This window comes from Taudactylus pleione, unplaced genomic scaffold (genome assembly GCF_031769625.1).
Source record: "Taudactylus pleione unplaced genomic scaffold, aTauple2 ptg000162l, whole genome shotgun sequence".
Lineage (NCBI taxonomy): Eukaryota > Metazoa > Chordata > Amphibia > Anura > Myobatrachidae > Taudactylus > Taudactylus pleione.
The window spans coordinates 2,818,700-2,836,621 of NW_028284564.1; positions in this window are offsets into that span (position 1 = coordinate 2,818,700).

The window sequence follows — 17,922 nt, forward strand, 5'->3', positions numbered from 1 at the left end:
TGTCATCAAAAAACTCAGAGGAATCACATACAATGGTTTGTAGACGTTCCCAGTCAGAGCTTTTTTTCAGGAATATCGAATAGAGCTGATTCATGACATTTCTCTTTGGTAGGCTGCTGCCATTGGTCAAACCCAGACTGACCAGCAATACAGACACTTTGGAAATCGTAAGAATCATTATGAATAAGTTGTTGAGCGAGTCTCAATATAGCAAAGATCCAATTACCAATTGTTTCCTTTCACACTTCTATACTCCATGCTCTTTAATAGTGTATATTTTTTATAGTGGCTTAGATACAATAAATGTTGAGGTTGTCTAAAGATAAGATCAGTGACGCTACCTGTTGAGCCACAGCAAATGCCGGCATTGTTGTCTTTTTTTTAAACTATGGTATTTCAACACTAACTAACAAAAGCACAGACCTGGTATGACAAGGAAAATAGTAATATACACAACATATACTTTTTTGAAAATAAATAATGTTTTTAACATGACAATTATTTTGAACACACTAATTGCATAAACTCGCCATTTGTGTCCATGCACAGAGATTTGTAGAACTCAGAATCAGTCCGTATAACTGAACCAGGGCGCCAATATTTGTTGACATTTTTTCACTGTAGTTGACTGAATTTGAATATACCTAGCATTTTACATTGTAATCACATAGGTATAACATGGAACAAACCCACATGTCTGTCCAGTTTGTGAAGCTACATCGTTTCCTCATGTGGAGGTAGAATTGGTAAGTCAATCTATGGATTCTCTGGTTTATGGAAGGTTTCTGGTCTACAATCAGGTAGCAGCCCAGTCTGGACTTGTAAAAGACTCTTTATCTTCTCACATTCCTGCTGGTTGTCGTAAAGTCCTTAGTGATAGCGGCAAAAAAATCTGAAGCTTTTGATCAAAATTTCCTTAATAACTATAGCTGCATCTTCTGCCTATGTGACATTGAACTTAGGGGGTCATTCAGACCCGCTCGTGAGCGGCAGTACGCTCGCAAGCGGGTCGATGTTCCCCCACTGCGCATGCGCATGACGGAGGGAGCTCCGTCGTGCGCATGCGCGAGACCCGGGGAGCGACGGGTTCTCCATCGCTCCGGGTCTCGCACCAAAGGGGCGTGCTGTCGATGTTGATTAACAGCACGCCCCCTTTGGTGGGCGTGCCAGGGGCGTGCTTGCCAGACGGAGGCGTTCCCATGGGAACGCCTGCCGCGAGAAGCCGGCCCCACTGACATCACTAGTGATGTCAGTGGGAGTGATTTTGGCTCTGATAGAGCCAAAATCACTCCAGTGCTAGCGGCAGCGAGACCCTACCGCAGGGTCTCCGTCGCAAGCCCGATGGTCGCGATGGTAACCCACAGCTATGCGAGCATCCATGAGGATGCTCCAAAAAAAGGTAGGAGGTGCCCTGATTCAGAGCGAGCGCTCTGGTCAGAGCATTCAGCTCTGAATCAGGCCCTTAGAGTATGTTTGTTCCTTCATCAGAAAACTCTGATGTATCGCACTCATTGGTTTGTAGATGTTCCCAGCCAGAGCTCATGTTCAGGGAAGTCTTATAAATGACATTTCTCTTTGGTAAGCTATTGCCCAGACTGATCAGCTATATAGACACCATGAAAATCTTAAGAAGTTGGTGAGCGAGTCTCTGTCTCAATATAGCAAAGAACCAATTGTATCCTTTCACACAGCTATTACTCCATGTAATCAGCTCACTGTTAATAGTTTATTTTTTGCAGTGGCTTAGATATAATAAATGCTGAAATTGTTTAAGTTTAATATATAGTGTTCGCTTGTTTGGACTTGATCCCAGGTCATATGCAGAGAAGATTAGTGGCATTACCGATTGAGCCACTGAAGATTCTGACCTGTGCTCTGCTTTTTATTTTTTAATTTTATACCATGTTAACATAACACTAACAGACAAAAAGGCACAGTCCTGGTATAACAAGGAACTTAGTAATATACACAACATATCCTTTATTGAACAGGAAATAAAATGAATGAATAAATTAATAATTATAACATGACAATTACACTGAACACGCTGTAGGCATAAACTTGCCATTTGTGTCCATGCACAGAGACACGTGTATCTCAGAATTAGCCCATATACTTGAACAAGGGCTCCCATGTTTGTTTCAACTTTTTCCCTGTAGTTTACTAGATTTGAATACACCAAGCTTTTTGTATTTTAAATACATCGGTATAACAGGAAGGAAATCTCCTTGTCTGTCCAACTTGTGATGCTTCAGTGTTTCCTTTTGCGGAGGTAAAAATGATAAGTCAATATTTGGATTTTCTTGATTGTAGTGGTAACAATACCCCAGGTGCAGTCTGTAGAATTCTTCTTTTCCAAAAATTTGGGGAATTTGGAAAAGTAATCTTCTATCTCCTTCCTATAAAGCCATTTATTGAAGTTTTCAGATGTACAATCAGGTAGCAGCCCAGTCTGGCCTTATAAAAGACTCTTTATCTTCTCACATTCTTGCTGGTTGTAGTAAAGTTTTTGATGGTTACAACAGCTGCATCTTCTATCTGTATGACATTGAAAAAGGAACTTATGGGGGGTGTGGCTTAGAGGCCTAAGATGGTGGACGCTTTTCCCTGTGCTCCACATCAGCTTCACTATCTGTGGTATTTACCTGCCTGCTAGCTGGGCATATACTGACCAGTCGTTACCTGGTGCCCTGCTGACGGTGTGGACGTCTGACTGATCCTGTTTGGGGAGCTCCGGGTGCCCTGCTGACGCCAGCGCGGTATTTCCCCTGATGGAGACCTCTCCTGGGAGGCCTCCACTGCCATCTCCCTCATTGCCTGGCTCTTACTGGCGCAGCTCACCACTCACGTGGCGGCTGATTCCCCCGCTCGCGGCTGATTCTGCACATGCCACCGGGGATCCTGCTACAGCATCTCCGACCCGGCGCATGTCCTCCTCCGCTGCCTCTCACTGATCCGGCAGCTTATCCAGCACCCAGACGCCGCTGCAGATTGCAACCTTGCAGCGGGTCCCGCGGCCGGCACCTGACCGCATCCTCTTCCTACAGATCCGATGCCTCCCGCTGACACAGCAGCCTCAGGCATACCAGCAGACACCTGAGGTAATTTCCCTCATACTGGTTCCCCTTACGCTGAATTGCAAGAATCCTAATTTGCTGCATGACTGTTCCCCCTCTGCCAGTCCTGGAGCTCCATCTGGTGGCCACTGCCTATATCTACATCCCAACTGCATACTTACAGTTCTACAAATTTTGCTGTGGATATTAGTGGGATCAAATTTCCATACATTACAATTGCGAGGCCTATAGGGTGCAGCCGCACATTATACTATTTGACCTAGTGACTTTGTTACTACAGTACTAGATATATGTAGTTTTCCCTTACAATGGGTTAACTCTTACCATTCAAGTTACGGGTGTGCCTTACTGATAAGAAGTTACAACTCCCCCATACATCCTTCTACGCTTTAATATACATACATATTTAGTCTCTGACCTCATTAGCCATCATGCCTGGTAAGCGTAAGAAATCAGGTTCTCAAGGCCTTGTATCCTACTTTAAAGCAGCCCAAGCAAATGACTCTCAAAAACCGCCCTCTACTCCGTCACTAGGGCGATGTCTCTGAGATAGATTCAGAAGTGGAAGATTCGGCGGCCCCATCTACCAAAGCAGATATCGCTGCTATCCTAGCTGAGATGCGAGGCTTCCATCAAGCTATTCACAACGAGGTCCACAAAGCTCTCTCCGGCCTCCAAGCAGAGGTCACTGACCTAATTTCCCGTGTAGATGCTCTCGAGAGGAAACAAGAAGAGATCATTAGTTTTCAACAGATGTCTGAACAGGACAGCATCCAACTAACTCGGGATCTTGTGCTGATCGCTGACAAACAAGAAGACCTTGATAACAGGGGACGTAGAAATAATATCAGGATTCAAAATATTCCTGAGTCTGTGGAGTCTACCCATCTTGAGGACTATCTTTTATGTCTCTTCTGCTCTCTTACCCCTTCAATTCCTGATGATATGCTTCTCCTCGACCGAGCCCGCCGGGCCCTTCAACCTCGTTCCCAAGCTTCGGACTCGCCAAGAGACGTAATACTTAGGTTCCACTACTTTAAGACGAAAGACCAGGTCTACTCCCAGGCGAGGCATTCTCCCAACATTGCCTTTGAGGGTGCCAACCTTTTGATCTTTCAAGACCTCTCCCCTCTTACCCTGGCTAAGAGACGTGAAATGAAAGACATCACCAAGATACTTCGGGATCACGACATCCGCTATCGCTGGGGCTTCCCCTTTAGTTTACAGATTCGAGCAGATGGCAAGCTCCTTTCAGCAAGGTCCCCAGATGAGGCTTTAAATCTGCTCTCGCAAATGCATCTTCCACCTCCTGCCACGAATGGCTCTCCCAAGGATGGCATGAGGCCCTCACCCTCGAAGGCCACTGGTCCTCCGGAAACTAGTATGAGGTCCCTCCCTCAACGAGCTCCGAAGAACATCTGGCACACAGTTGGTGCTAGTCCTCATCCTGCTGCAGTAACCTGATTTACCTACTGTTCCCCCTTTTTGTCACTAATATTTTTCCTTATGCGGGAACTAGGTCCCTTTATTGGACTTATTTTTCTACTGTTCAATTGTTTCCTTACACTGTGTAATGCTCTGTAACAATGTTTCCATTTCCTTCTAAGTGTGCCCTCAGTTGTCCCACTATCTTTGCTACTTTTTATAACTCCACAGGTCACCAATTTACCCTCCCATCTATGGTGCTGACTATTTTCCTGACCTGGTCTGCCCAATGTCTTATCTTGTATTAATTAAACTATTAATATAGATACTAAGGCAATGCATAGTTTTTTATGCTAGTTGCTTTATATACCTTGTTGTTAACACTGATATGCTAAATTCTATGTTACTGTATTTCATACTATACCTTAACACACCCGATGTTTATTTAACATGGTAAGCGACCTTTTTTCACCATCCTTTCTATGGAGGTTGCATTGCCTTTCTTCCTTTCCCTACCTACATACATGTCCCCTCTTCGCCTCCTTCTAAGTAACCACGATGTTTTCTTGTATTGTTTTTATTACTAGTTCACACCTGGAGCTTGTCTCCTCCTCTATTGTATCCCTCTAACATTGCGCTCCCCCTTGGCATCTTTGACCACTCACCCCCGTGCGGTCATAATGACCGGCCTCGGACGCTCTAGGCTTCTTAGCCAACTTCTTCCGTGGGTCCGACCACAAGGTCGGGGCCTTCTCCATTCTTTACCCTCTTTTTCCTCCTTTTCCTCTCCTCTCTCTTTCTTTTTTTTTTTTCCTGAGGCTGAAATCCGGGCTCTTTGGTTTATTACTCACCTATTTACTTTTGACCACTTCTTCGCTCGTCACTCTCTATAATCCTCCATGACTACCAAACATAACATTTAATGTTAGAGGTCTAAACAGCCCGCAGCGTCAATCTACCCTATTTCACACTCTGCGCCAACTTCAAGGCGATGTTATATTCTTACAGGAGACCCATTTTGCTGGTACTCATCACCCAGAACTTAAATCTAAATACTTCCCCTCCACTTACCATGCATGTGACCCTACACGTAAAAAGAAGGGTGTATCTATACTATTCTCTCACCGTGTCACCTTTGTTCCCTCAATCATTAGGGACCCAGAGGGTCTCTTATCTTCTTTGATTGGGGAATTAGATGGTATCCTTTTTTCGTTTGTTAATGTGTATGCCCCCAACTCTGCCCAACCACGTTTTTTTCGCACTCTAAGTTCGGTGTTGTCCCAACATAAAGGAGGTAGAGTGGTCGTGGCAGGTGATTTTAACACTACCTTAGATTCTCACCTTGATAGATCTAAACCTCCCCCACGCTCATCTGCTAGGAAGACTAGGACTAAGAGGCTTCTTGAACTCATGGACCTCATTGCCCATTTAGATAGAACTCATAAAGCCTCAGGCGCAGCGGATGATTATCATAAACTTGTGGCTGCCAGAGGAGAGTTAGGCCTCCTTCTTACAGCAAAAGCTGAGACTTCTCTTAAATGGCTTAACCAAACATTTTATGAAAAAGGAGACAAAGCCGATAGAATGCTGGCGTCTAGATTGCGATCTAAACTCTCACAGAACAATGTTTTGTTGATTAACTCTCGTGCTGGCGACCCTATTAGAGATCCCTTATGTATCACTAAAGAGTTCCGTAAATTTTATAACAAGTTGTATAATCTCTCATCTTCTGTGATTAGTCCCCTCCCTACTGAGGACTCTATACAAATTTTTTTAACCAGCTGTAATTTACCTAAACTATCTTCCTCGGCCCTTGAATCCCTAAATGTTGAAATTGAGGCACAGGAGATTTCAGAAGTGATAAAGAACCTTAAGGCCAATAAGGCTCCTGGCCCAGACAGCTTTACGGCCACATATTATAAATCGTTTAACTCCTTACTGTCCCCCTATCTTGCTAAGGTGTTCAATGGAGTGATGTCGGGAGGCTCTTTCTCCAAGGAGGCACTGGAAGCTAGGATTATTGTCATTCCCAAAGAGGGAAAAGATCACTCCAACTGTGCCCATTATAGACCTATCTCGCTGTTGAACACTGATGCTAAGATTTATGCTAAGATACTTGCAAACCGCCTGAACTCTGTATTGCCCAGCTTAGTTCATAACGATCAAGCTGGCTTTATACCGAGGAGACAGGCCAGGGATAATACTAGACGGGTTATTAGCCTCATTCACTCCATTAACTCTACTCATACCCCAGCCCTAGTGCTTTCCCTTGACGCTGAGTAGGCCTTTGACCGGATCTGTTGGCCCTTTATGATCCAAACACTAAGGGCCTTTGGCTTAGGTGGTAATTTTCTCCAGGGCATCCAGGCCCTATATACTACCCCTTCAGCTAGGGTTTCCGTGAATGGCCTTCTCTTGTCCCCTTCCCCATAACCAATGGCACTAGACAGGAGTGCCCTTTGTCACCCCTGATCTTTGCTTTGGTTATTGAACCTCTTGCAGCTCAATTTCGCCTTAATCCAGATAGTAGAGGTACTTTACTAGGAAAGGCAGAATATAAAGTGTCCCTTTTTGCCGACGACGTTCTTTTAACCTTAACCTCTCCCCATACGTCTCTACCGAAACTCTTTCAAGTTTTGTCTGAATACAGATCTCTCTCGGCTTACAAGATTAATCTTTCTAAAACTGAATCTCTCACGCTTAATATATCACCTATGGCCTTGGATCTCCTGCGTTACAATTATAACTTTGCCTGGCGCCCCTCTAAAATTAAATATCTGGGAGTATATATTACAAGCAGGTATGACACCCTATTCTCTACAAACTTTCCCCCTCTGCTCAAAACAATTAAACTAGATCTCCGATGGCGAGATCTAATTATTTCCTGGTTAGGTAGAATAGTGGCAGTTAAGATGAACCTCGTACCTAGACTACTCTACCTCTTTCAGACCCTCCCTGTTGCTGTTCCCAAATAGACTTTAGTGCAATTACACAGGTGGTTTGTCCAATTTGTATGGAAATCCAAGCCTCCCCGTATCAGTTTTCTCACTCTCTGTCGCCCCACTACCAATGGGGGCAACGGGTTTCCTGATACTAGCCTCTATTATTACGCTACCCATTTAAACCAGGCAATAGCTTGGTTTGCACCCTCCCAGGTACCTGGGTGGGTAGAAGTCTAAGCTAACTTGTGCGATATCCCTTTTATGTCCGCTATCGTAGGTTTGGCTGCACCTGACAGACCTCAATCTGTTCGCTTACATCCGGTTATCTCATTTACATACTCCATTTGGGATCATTGTACATCTCATTATAATATTACCTCCTACCCATCCCCTATTACCCCTATATGGTTTAATCCGTCGTTTTCCCCGGGTTTTAACCTCGCCCGCTTCTCTCCATGGATAAAAGGTGGGGTTAGGGTGGTATCTGATATCCTCGACTTGGGTGGGTGCGCCTCTCTGGGTTCCTTACAGAATAAATTCAACATATCTTCTATCAACACTTTTACCTATATTCAAGTTCGACATTTTATCAATTCCCTCCCTCCTAATTCAATTGATAGATCTTTAACGTCATTTGAGTCTTTGTGTCTCCATAATCCCCTCAAGAAAGGTATCATATCTGTTATTTATAACTTATTGCTCTCTGTTAAACTCCCAGATATGCCAAATCATGAACTTCAATGGGAAAAAAATTTAGGGAGTCCACCAGATGAGAATGCATGGTCTGTGGTGCGGGAGAGGGTGTCTAAGTCCTCTGTTTCTTCCTTAATTAAGGAAAATGCCTACAAGGTGTATTATAGATGGTACCTAGTACCTGCCCGTTTGCACAAAATGTATCATTTGGCCTCTGATCAATGTTGGAGAGGTTGTGGCAAGATAGGTACTTTCATACACATATGGTGGTCATGCCCTAAAATAGTCCAATTCTGGGATGGGGTTACCAGTCTCCTTTTGGACATTTTTAAAATACCACTGATTAAGTCTCCCTGGTCTTTCCTCCTTGGCTGGCCACTTGAGGGCCTAAACAAACATGCCGATAAGCTTGCTTCACATACTTTGAATGCAGCTCGATGTCTAGTTGCTAGACACTAAAAAGATATTGACCCTCCTCCTCGCCAACAACTTATAAATAAAATCTGGCACATGGCGGCCATGGAGAAGATATCAGCTTATATCCACAATACCTCTCCTAGGTTCCTCATGGTTTGGTGTGACTGGATCCTCTACAACAACACCACACCACATGGGACCCTGCCCTCAGGGTTTTCGAACCTCCTACTCTAATTAATTTATATTAGTTATTTGTTTATTTTATCTCCATTTTACTATGACGATTTCTATTTAAGTTTTCCCAATATACAACGTAGACCCGGATTCGGCCTCTTTCTCACTTACCCTGTCCCCCATCTTATTCTTCCTCCTTTTTCTCCCCTTTTCTTTTCTCTCTATTTCTTCCTTCTCTCTTTTACATGTTTTTCTGTTTCGTACTTGTTCTCTTGTGCATTCTGTACTATTATTTACAAACTATTTTGAATATGTGCTATGATATATAGCAATGTTTTATCTTCTAAGTTTCATCTGGTCTCAGATTGGTTTATTACTATATGTGTAGTTTGGATACGTTGTTATCCTTAATTTCTGCCTCTGTAATATGCTAAATATTTCTCTTATACATGCACATACTGTTGTACCTTACTTATGTAAAATTCAAAATAAATTTTGTTAAAAAAAAAAAGAAGAAAAAGGAACTTATGTGGGTTCCGTCATCAAAAAACTCAGAGGAATCACACACAATGGTTTGTAGACGTTCCCAGTCAGAGCTCATTTTCAGGAAAGTCATATAGAGCTGATTCATGACATTTCTCTTTGGTAGGCTGCTGCCATTGGTCAAACCCAGACTGACCAGCAATACAGACACTATGGGAATCTTAAGAATCATTATTAATAAGTGGTTGAGCGAGTCTCAATATAGCAAAGAACCAATTGTTTCCTTTCACACTTCTATACTCCATGCTCTTTAATAGTGTATATTTTTTTTATAGTGACTTAGATACAATAAATGTTGAAGTTGTTCATGTTCAGTTTACTGTGCAAGTGTGTATAAATAAAACAACTAATACACTCGGTGGGAAATGAACCCAGATTGTCTAAAGATAATATCAGTGATGCTACCTGTTGAGCGACAGCAAATACCAGCATTGTTGCCTTTTTTTTAAACTATGGTATTTCAACACTAACAAAAGCACAGACCTGGTATGACAAGGAAAATAGTAATAAACACAACATATACTTTATTGAAAATAAATAAATTATATTTTTAACATGACAATTATTTTGAACACACTAATTGCATAAACTCGCCATTTGTGTCCATGCACAGAGATTTGTAGAACTCAGAATCAGTCTGTATAACTGAACCAGGGCTCCAATATTTGTTGACATTTTTTCACTGTAATTGACTGAATTTGAATATACCAAGCATCTTACATTGTAATCACATAGGTATAACATGGAACAAACCCACATGTCTGTCCAGTTTGTGAAGCTTCAGTGTTTCCTCATGTGGAGGTAGAATTGGTAAGTCAATCTATAGATTCTCTTGTTTATGGAAGGTTTCTGGTCTACAATCAGGTAGCTGCCAAGTCTGGACTTATAAAAGACTCTTTATCTTCTCACATTCCTGCTGGTTGTCGTAAAGTCCTTAGTGGTAGCGGAAAAAAAATCTGAAGCTTTTGATCAAAATTTCCTTAATAACTATAGCTACTCCTTCAACCATTGTGACATTGAACTTAGAGTATGTTTGTTCCTTCATCAGAAAACTCTGATGTATCGCACTCATTGGTTTGTAGATGTTCCCAGGGGAAGGGAAGTCTTATAAAGCTGATAAATGACATTTCTCTTTGGTAAGCTATTGCCCAGATTGTGACGCTACCTGTTGATCCACAGCAAATGCCAGCATTTTGGTCTTTTCTTTTAAACTATTTATATCAACACTAACTAACAAAAGCACAAACCTGGTATGACCTGGAAAATAGTAATATACACAACATATACTTTATTGAAAATAAATAAATTATATTTTTAACATGACAATTATTTTGAACACACTAATTGCATAAACTCGCCATTTGTGTCCATGCACAGAGATTTGTAGAACTCAGAATCAGTCTGTATAACTGAACCAGGGCTCCAATATTTGTTGACATTTTTTCACTGTAGTTGACTGAATTTGAATATACCAAGCATCTTACATTGTAATGACATAGGTATAACATGGAACAAACCCACATGTCTGTCCAGTTTGTGAAGCTTCAGTGTTTCCTCATGTGGAGGTAGAATTGGTAAGTCAATCTATAGATTCTCTTGTTTATGGAAGGTTTCTGGTCTACAATCAGGTAGCTGCCAAGTCTGGACTCATTGGTTTGTAGATGTTCCCAGGGGAAGGGAAGTCTTATAAAGCTGATAAATGACATTTCTCTTTGTTAAGCTATTGCCCAGACTGATCAGCTATATAGACACTATGAAAATCTTAAGAAGTTGGTGAGCGAGTCTCGGTCTCAATATAGCAAAGAACCAAATGTATCCTTTCACACAGCTATTACTCCATGTAATCAGCTCACTGTTAATAGTTTATTTTTTGCTGTGGCCTAGATATAATAAATGCTGAAATTGTTTCCATTTAATATACTGTATAGTGTTAGCTTGTTTAAGTAAAGGCAATAACATACTTGTTTGGACTTGATCCCAGGTCATATGCAGAGAAGATTAGTGGCATTACCAAATGAGCCACTGAAGATTCTGACCTGTGCTCTGCTTTTTATTTTTTTATTTTATACCATGTTAACATAACACTAACAAACAAAAAAGCACAGACCTGGTATAACAAGTAACTTAGTAATATACACAACATATCCTTTATTGAACAGGAAATAAAAAATGAATGAATAAATTAATAATTATAACATGACAATTACCCTGAAAACGCTTTAGGCATAAACTCGCCATTTGTGTCCATGCACAGAGACACATGTATCTCAGAATTAGCCCATATACTTGAACCAGGGCTCCCATGTTTGTTTCAACTTTTTCCCTGTAGTTTACTAAATTTGAATACACCAAGCTTTTTGTATTTTAAATACATCGGTATAACATGAAGGAAATCTCCATGTCTGTCCAGTGTCACAATCGTGGGATTTAGAAGCTGTGTTCCCGGACTGGGCCTTGGACCTGTATTACTTGGTGCAGACACTCACTGGAGGAGACTTGGCTTGATAAAGTTTCTCCGCAAGAGAGGGTGCAGCGAACTGAGAGGAGTTTGAGTAATGCAGAAGTAGCGTGGTAGCTTGGAAGCCACTTGGAACGGCTGGATAGCCCTGAGAGGACGTTGGTAGCTGAGAAGCTACGTGGAGCGGCTGCATAGCCGTGGGTAGACGTTGGTAGCTGGGTGGCTACGTGGAGTGGCTGGATAGCCATGGGTAGACGTTGGTAGCTGAGTGGCTATGTGGAGCGGCTGGATAGCTGTGGGTAGATGTTGGTAGGTGGGTGGCTTCGTGGAGCATCTGGATAGCCGTGGGTAGACATTGGTAGCTGGGTGGCTACGTGGAGCGGCTGGATAGCCGTGGGTACATGTTGGGAGCTGGGTGGCTGCGTGGAGCGGCTGGATAGCCGTGGGTAAACCTTGGTAGCTGGGTGGCTGCATGGAGCGGCTGGATAGCCGTGGGTAGACGTTGGTAGCTGGGTGGCTATGTGGAGTGGCTGGATAGCCGTGGGTAGACGTTGGTAGCTGAGTGGCTACGTGGAGCGGCTGGGTAGCCATGGGTATATGTTGGTAGCTGGGTGGCTACGTGGAGCATCTGGATAGCCGTGGGTAGACGTTGGTAGCTGGGTGGCTATGTGGAGCGGCTGGATAGCCGTGGGTAAACGTTGGTAGCTGGTTGGCTGCGTGGAGCGGCGGGATAGCCGTGGGTAGACGTTGGTAGTTGGGTGGCTACGTGGAGCGGCTGGATAGCTGTGGGTAGACGTTGGTAGCTGGCTGGCTAGGTGGAGCGGCTGGATAGCCATGGTTAGACGTTGGTAGCTGGGTGGCTACGTGGAGTGGCTGGATACCCGTGGGTAGCCGTTGGTAGCTGGGTGGCTACGTGGAGCGCAGTGGGAAGGCTCACTTTGTTAGACTAAGAAACTAGTTGCACTTGCAACTTGTGTCAGCATTGGGGATCCTTTTATAGTGGATGCTGGAAGCTGACAGGCTGAGAGAGAAGGAGAAGACTCCTCATTGGTGGTAGTGGAGTCACATGGGCAATCCAAGATGGCCACGCCCATGGACCGGAGGACAGCGCTTCAACGGGGACCAGCGATCAGCAGGAGCCGGCGTCGGAGCAGCACAGCAGTGGGACCCTCCAGAGGACAACAGCGGAGACCACCCAGAGAGAGGAGGAAGCAGTGTACAGCGCGGAAGCTGGAAGACAGCGCGGGTCAGCGCCCGCAAATGTAAGCAACAGGCTCTGATTCTGGGGTCTCCAGAGCGGCATGTAACATCCAGCTTGTGATGCTTCAGTGTTTCCTCTTGCGGAGGTAAAATTGATAAGTCAATATTTGGATTTTCTTGATTGTAGTGGTTACAATACCCCAGGTGCAGTCTGTAGAATTCTTCTTTTCCAAAAATTTGGGGAGTTTGGAGAAGTAATCTTCTATCTCCTTCCTATAAAGACATTTATTGAAGTTTTCAGGTGTACAATCAGGTAGCAGCTCAGTCTGGCCTTGTAAAAGGCTCTTTATCTTCTCACATTCTTGCTGGTTCTAGTAAAGTTTTTGATGGTTGCAGCAAAAAAATCTGAAGCTTTGGATCATAACTTCCTCAATTACAACAGCTCCATCTTCTACCTGTATGACCCTGAAAAAAGAACTTATGTGGGTTCCGTCATCAAAAAACTCAGAGGAATCACACACAATGGTTTGTAGACGTTCCCAGTCAGAGCTCATTTTCAGGAAAGTCATATAGAGCTGATTCATGACATTTCTCTTTGGTAGGCTGCTGCCATTGGTCAAACCCAGACTGACCAGCAATACAGACACTATGGAAATCTTAAGAATCATTATTAATAAGTGGTTGAGCGAGTCTCAATATAGCAAAGAACCAATTGTTTCCTTTCACACTTCTATACTCCATGCTCTTTAATAGTGTATATTTTTTATAGTGTCTTAGATACAATAAATGTTGAAGTTGTTTATGTTCAGTTTACAGTGCAAGTGTGTATAAACAAATCAACTAATACACTCGGTGGGGCTCGAACCCAGGTTGTCTAGAGATATGATCAGTGACGCTACCTGTTGAACCACAGGAAATGCCAGCTTTTTTGCCTTTTTTTTAACTATGGTATTTCAACACTAACTAACAAAAGCACAGACCTGGTATGACAAGGAAAATAGTAATATAAACAACATATACTTTATTGAAAATAAATAAATTATATTTTTAACATGACAATTATTTTGAACACACTAATTGCATAAACTCGCCATTTGTGTCCATGCACAGAGATTTGTAGAACTCAGAATCAGTCTGTATAACTGATCCAGGGCTCCAATATTTGTTGACATTTTTTCACTGTAATTGACTGAATTTGAATATACCAAGCATTTTACATTGTAATCACATAGGTATAACATGGAACAAACCCACATGTCTGTCCAGTTTGTGAAGCTTCAGCGTTTCCTCATGTGGAGGTAGAATTGGTAAGTCAATCTATGGATTCTCTGGTTTATGGAAGGTTTCTGGTCTACAATCAGGTAGCAACCCAGTCTGGACTTCTAAAAGACTCTTTATCTTCTCACATTCCTGCTGGTTGTCGTAAAGTCCTTAGTGGTAGCGGAAAAAAAATCTGAAGCTTTTGATCAAAATTTCCTTAATAACTATTGCTGCATCTTCTACCAATGTGACATTGAACTTAGAGTATGTTTGTTCGTTCATCAGAAAACTCTGATGTATCGCACTCATTGGTTTGTAGATGTTCCCAGGGGAAGGGAAGTCTTATAAAGCTGATAAATGACATTTCTCTTTGGTAAGCTATTGCTCAGACTGATCAGCTATATAGACACTATGAAAATCTTAAGAAGAAGTTGGTGAGCGAGTCTCGGTCTCAATATAGCAAAGAACCAAATGTATCCTTTCACACAGCTATTACTCCATGTAATCCACTCACTGTTTATATTTTGCAGTGGCTTAGATATAATAAATGCTGAAATTGTTTCCGTTTAATATACTGTATAGTGTTAGCTTGTTTAAGTAAAGGCAATAACATACTTGTTTGGACTTAATCCCAGGTCATATGCAGAGAAGTTTAGTGGTATTACAGAATGAGCCACTGAAGATTCTGACCTCTGCTCTGCTTTTTATTTTTTTATTTTATACCATGTTAACATAACACTAACAGCCAAAAAAGTACAGACCTGGTATAACAAGTAACTTAGTAATATGCACAACATATCCTTTAATGAACAGGAAATAAAAAATGAATGAATAAATTAATAATTATAACATGACAATTACACTGAACACGCTGTAGGCATAAACTCACCATTTGTGTCCATGCACAGAGACACGTCTATCTCAGAATTAGCCCATATACTTGAACCAGGGCTCCCATGTTTGTTTCAACTTTTTCCCTGTAGTTTACTAAATTTGAATACACCAAGCTTTTTGTATTTTAAATACATCGGTATAACATGAAGGAAATCTCCATGTCTGTCCAGTGTCACAATCGTGGGATTTAGAAGCTGTGTTCCCGGACTGGGCCTTGGACCTGTATTACTTGGCGCAGACACTCGCTGGAGGAGACTTGGCTTGATAAAGTTTCTCCGCATGAGAGGGTGCAGCGAACTGATAGGCGTTTGAGTAATGCAGAAGTAGCGTGGTAGCTTGGAAGCCACTTGGAATGGCTGGATAGCCCTGGGTTGACGTTGGTAGCTGGGAAGCTACGTTGAGCAGCTGGATAGCCGTGGGTAGACGTTGGTAGCTGGGTGGCTGCCTGGAGCAGCTGGATAGCCATGGGTAGACGATGGTAGCTGGGAGGCTACGTGGAGCGTCTGGATAGCCGTGGGTAGACGTTGGTAGCTGGGTGGCTACGTGGAGCGGCTGGATAGCCGCGGATAAACGTTGGTAGCTGGGTGGCTGCGTGGAGCGGCTGAATAACCTTGGGTAGATGTTGGTAGCTGGGTGGCTACATGGAGTGGCTGGATAGCCGTGGGTAGACGTTGGTAGCTGGGTGGCTACATGGAGCAGCTGGATAGCCATGGGTAGACATTGGTAGCTGGGTGGCTACGTGGAGCGGCTGGATAGCCGTGGGTAGAAGTTGGTAGCTGGGTGGCTGCGTGGAGCGGCTGAATAGCCTTGGGTAGATGTTGGTAGCTGGGTGGCTACATGGAGTGGCTGGATAGCCGTGGGTAGACGTTGGTAGCTGGGTGGCTATGTGGAGCAGCTGGATAGCCGTGGGTAAACGATGGTAGCTGGGTGGCTGCGAGGAGTGGCTGGATAGCCGTGGGGAGACGTTGGTAGCTGGGTGGCTACGTGGAGCGGCTGGATAGCCGTGGGTAGACGTTGGTAGCTGGGTGGCTACATGGAGAAGCTGGATAGCCATGGGTAGACGTTGGTAGCTGGGAAGCTACGTGGAGTGGCTGGATAGCCGTGGGTAGACGTTGGAAGCTGGGTGGCTACATGGAGTGGCTGGATAGCTGTGGGTAGACGTTGATAGCTGAGTGGCTACATGGAGCGGCTGGAGAGCCCTGAGTTGACGTTTGTAGCTGGGAAGCTACGTGGAGCGGCTGGATAGCCATGGGTAGATGTTGGTAGCTGGGTGGCTACGTGGAGTGGTTGGACAGCCGTGGGTAGATGTTGGTAGCTGGGTGGCTATGTGGAGCAGCTGGATAGCCGTGGGTAGATGTTGGTAGCTGGGTGGCTGCGTGGAGCGGCTGGATAGCCGTGGGTAGATGTTGGTAGCTGGGTGGCTACATGGAGCGGGTGGATAGCCATGGGTAGATGTTGGTAGCTGGGTGGCTACGTTGAGCGCAGTGGGAAGGCTTACTTAGTTAGACTAAGAAACTAGTTGCACTTGCAACTTGTGTCAGCATTGGGGATCCTTTTATAGTGGATGCTGGAAGCTGACATGCTGAGAGAGAAGGAGAAGACTCCTCATTGGTGGTAGTGGAGTCACATGGGGAATCCAAGATGGCCGCGCCAATGGACTGGAGGACAGCAATTCAGCGTGGACCAGCGATCAGCAGGAGCCGGTGTCGGAGCAGCACAGCAGTGGGACCCTCCAGAGGACAACAGCGGAGACCGCCCAGAGAGAGGAGAAAGCAGTGTACAGCACGGAAGCCGGAAGACAGCGCGGGTCAGCGCCCACAAAGGTAAGCGACGGGGTCTGATTCTGGTGTCTCCAGATCGGCATGTAACATCCAGCTTGTGATGCTTCAGTGCTTCCTCTTGCGGAGGTAAAATTGATAAGTAAATATTTGGATTTTCTTGATTGTAGTGGTAACAATACCCCAGGTGCAGTCTGTAGAATTCTTCTTTTCCAAAAATTTGGGGAATTTGGAGAAGTAATCCTCTATCTCCTTCCTGTAAAGACATTTATTGAAGTTTTCAGGTGTACAATCAGGTAGCAGCCCAGTCTGGCCTTGTAAAAGGCTCTTTATCTTCTCACATTCTTGCTGGTTGTAGTAAAGTTTTTGATGGTTGCAGCAAAAAAATCTGAAGCTTTGGATCATAACTTCCTCAATTACAACAGCTGCATCTTCTACCTGTTTGACACTGAAAAAGGAACTTATATGGGTTCCGTCATCAAAAAACTCAGAGGAATCACACACAATGGTTTGTAGACGTTCCCAGTCAGAGCTCATTTTCAGGAAAGTCATATAGAGCTGATTCATGACATTTCTCTCTGGTAGGCTGCTGCCATTGGTCAAACCCAGACTGACCAGCAATACAGACACTATGGAAATCTTATGAATCATTATTAAAAAGTGGTTGAGCGAGTCTCAATATAACAAAGAACCAATTATTTCCATTCACACTTCTATACTCCATGCTCTTTAATAGTGTATATTTTTTATAGTGTCTTAGATACAATAAATGTTGAAGTTGTTTATGTTCAGTTTACTGTGCAAGTGTGTATAAATAAATCAACTAATACACTCGGTGGGACTCGAACCCAGGTTGTCTAGAGATATGATAAGTGATGCTACCTGTTGAACCACAGGAAACACCAGCTTTTTGCCTTTTTTTTAAACTATGGTATTTCAACACTAACTAACAAAAGGACAGACCTGGTATGACAAGGAAAATAGTAATATAAACAACATATACTTTATTGAAAATAAATAAATTATATTTTTAACATGACAATTATTTTGAACACACTAAT